The sequence below is a fragment of the Elephantulus edwardii genome, unplaced genomic scaffold (assembly GCF_000299155.1).
Source record: "Elephantulus edwardii isolate Elephantulus edwardi_28Jun2011 unplaced genomic scaffold, EleEdw1.0 scaffold00061, whole genome shotgun sequence".
Taxonomy (NCBI): domain Eukaryota; kingdom Metazoa; phylum Chordata; class Mammalia; order Macroscelidea; family Macroscelididae; genus Elephantulus; species Elephantulus edwardii.
In genome coordinates, this window is record NW_006399811.1 from 17,257,112 (window position 1) to 17,260,036 (window position 2,925).

Here is a 2,925-nt window from a genome sequence, read left to right on the forward strand (position 1 = left end):
AACCAAAAAACCCAACGTAATCCACCATACTAACAAAGCAAATAATATAAGAACCATATGAGCCTAGCAATTGATGCAGAAAAGGCATTTGACAAAACCCAGCATCCTTTCCTACTAAGGACACTCAACAAAATTGGAATGGAAGGGAATTTCCTCAATATAGTGAAATGTATATATGCAAAACCAAGAGCCAATACCATTCTTGATGGAGAAAGACTAAAAGTATTTTCCTTATGAACAGGGTACAGACAAGGATGCCCACTTTCACCACTTCTATTCAATATTGTACTCGAAGTGCTTGCTAGAACACTATGACAAGAGAAGGAAATAAAAGATATCTAGATCAGAAAAAAAGATGGTTAAACTATTGCTATATTGTAGATGTTATAATAGAGTGCACAGAAAACCTCAAGGACTCAACAAAAAAAAAACCCAAAACCAAAAAAACCCCAAAACTGTTAGTGCTAGTAGAACAATTTAGTAGAGCGGCAAGATATAAGATCAATTTCCAAAAACCGGTGGGATTCCTCTACCATAAAAAAGAGAACTCAGAGAAGGAAACCAAGAAAGCAATACTATTTACAATAGCCAACCACAAAATTGAGATACTTGGGAGTGGACCTAACTAGAGATACAAAAGACCTATACCAAGAAAACTACAGAACATTTCTGCAAAACACAATAAAAGACCTAAATAAATAGGGGGGGAAAAGTACCATCTTCATGGATAGGAAGATTCAATACTGTGAAAATGACAAATGTACCAGAAGCAATCTACATGTTCAATGCAATCTACATAGACACCAAATTCATTTTTCAAGGAGATCAAAGGGGAAATTTTCAAGATTATTGGAGAGGAAAGAGACTTCAAATAAGCAAAACACTTCTGGACACCAAAATTGAAGTGGAAGGGCATAGCACTCCCTGATCTCAAAACCTCCTACTGCACAGTGGTAGTAACCAAAACAGCATGGCACTGGTACAATGACAAGCACATAGACCAATGGAACAGAATTGAGAACCAAGAAATGGACTCATCTATCTACTGTCAACTGATATTTGACAAGGAAATAAAACCTATCAAATGGGAAAATTAGAACCTTTTCAAGAAATGGTGTCAGCAAAACTGGACTGCTACCTGCAGAAAGCTGAAGCAGGATTCACATCTCACACCATACACAAAAATCAACTCAAGGTGGATCAGTGACCTGGGAGTAAAGCCAAAAACCATAAATTTCTTAAGAGACAAATTGGGATCAAGCTTTGAAGACCTAGTCTATGGTATAAAGAAACTGCCAAATACAGCCAGAAATGCACAAACTGAAGAGGATGAAATTAATGAATGTCACCTTCTAAAGATGAAATCTTTGTGCTCATCAAAAACTTTTTTCAACAGGGTAAAAAGAAAGACTAACAACTGGGAACAAACATTTGGCAATACCACGTCAGACAAGGGTCTCATAACAAAAATTTACAGAATATTTCTGGGCTTCCAGAAAACAAAACAAACAAAACTGATAAAATAATTACAAAATGGACAAGACATGGAAAGACTTTTTACAGAGGAAGATATTCAAATGGCCAAAAGACACATTAAGAAATGCTCAAAATCACTACCAATAAGAAAAATGCATATCAAAGCCACAATGAGATACCATTACACTCCAGTAGCAGTGGCAAAGTTTAACAGGACAGCAAGTAATAAATGTTGGAGAGGATTTTTGGCAAGATGGGAACTCTTACACATTGTTGGTGGAATTGTAAAATGGTACAAACCACTCTGGAAGACAGTTTGGTGTTTCCTCAAAAAGCTGAACATAGAAATTCCATATGACCCAGCTATTCCACTGCTAGAAATATACTCTGAGAAAATGAGAACTGGGGCACAAATGGAGACTTGTACATCAATATCCATAGCACCTTTGCAAAAACATGGAAACAGCCCAAATATCCACCTACAAGTGAATGGATTGAAAAATTATGGTACAACCACACAATAGAATACTACACAGAATGCAGGAGCAATGATTTTGAAGTTACTACCTAACTTGGGAAGGACTGGAGAGCATTATGCTAAGTGAAATAATTCAGTCCCATAAGGACAAATATTGTATGAAACAATTATTGTAGAATATGTATGAGGATTCAAAGGCAGGAAGGATGGTACAAGAGGGGTGAGATGGGGGGTAGTGTTAATCATGTTGTTGTTATTGTTGACTGCCATTGAGTCAAGTACAACTCGTAGTGACTCTCTAAATAAAAGACCTAATGCCTTTCCATAACTATCATAATTTCTCCAAGTTCATAGAGTTTCCATAGGCATGTGGTTTAGGAAGTGGATGCCACTTCTGCTTCCAAACCTAATTTACAACTGGGAGCTCCACCAAACACTGGGAGATCATTATGTCATTTGATACCCCAATGGCACAAGGTTCAGCATCACAGCAAATCCAAATTACCTCAGTACTGCAAATTGATGAAGAGTGATGTACAAAGTAGAAGAATGTTCCTTCAAATTTAACACTAGTCTCACTTAGCAGTGGTTAAGAGTCATCAAGTCGAATACTACTCATAGCAATCCTATGAGTCAAAAGACCTGAACTCCATTCTCTAATTAACGTAATTTCTGTATGATTATAAAGTTTATAGAGTTTCCAAAAGCATCTGCGTTAAGAAGTGGATGCCACTCCTGTTTCCAAAATTTAATCAAACTGGAAATTCCTCCAAAACACTGCCCATGGTGGGCAATCATTATGGTTCTTGACACGTCTATTGCACAGTGTTCAGCATCACAGCAACTCCAAGTTATTCAGTACAGCTAACAGACAAATGACTGGTGTACCACTTAAAGAATGTTCATACTAAAATTATTAAATTTGGCTTGAGGGTCGCAGGCCCAAAAGCCCTATAGAGTTTTAAAGACAT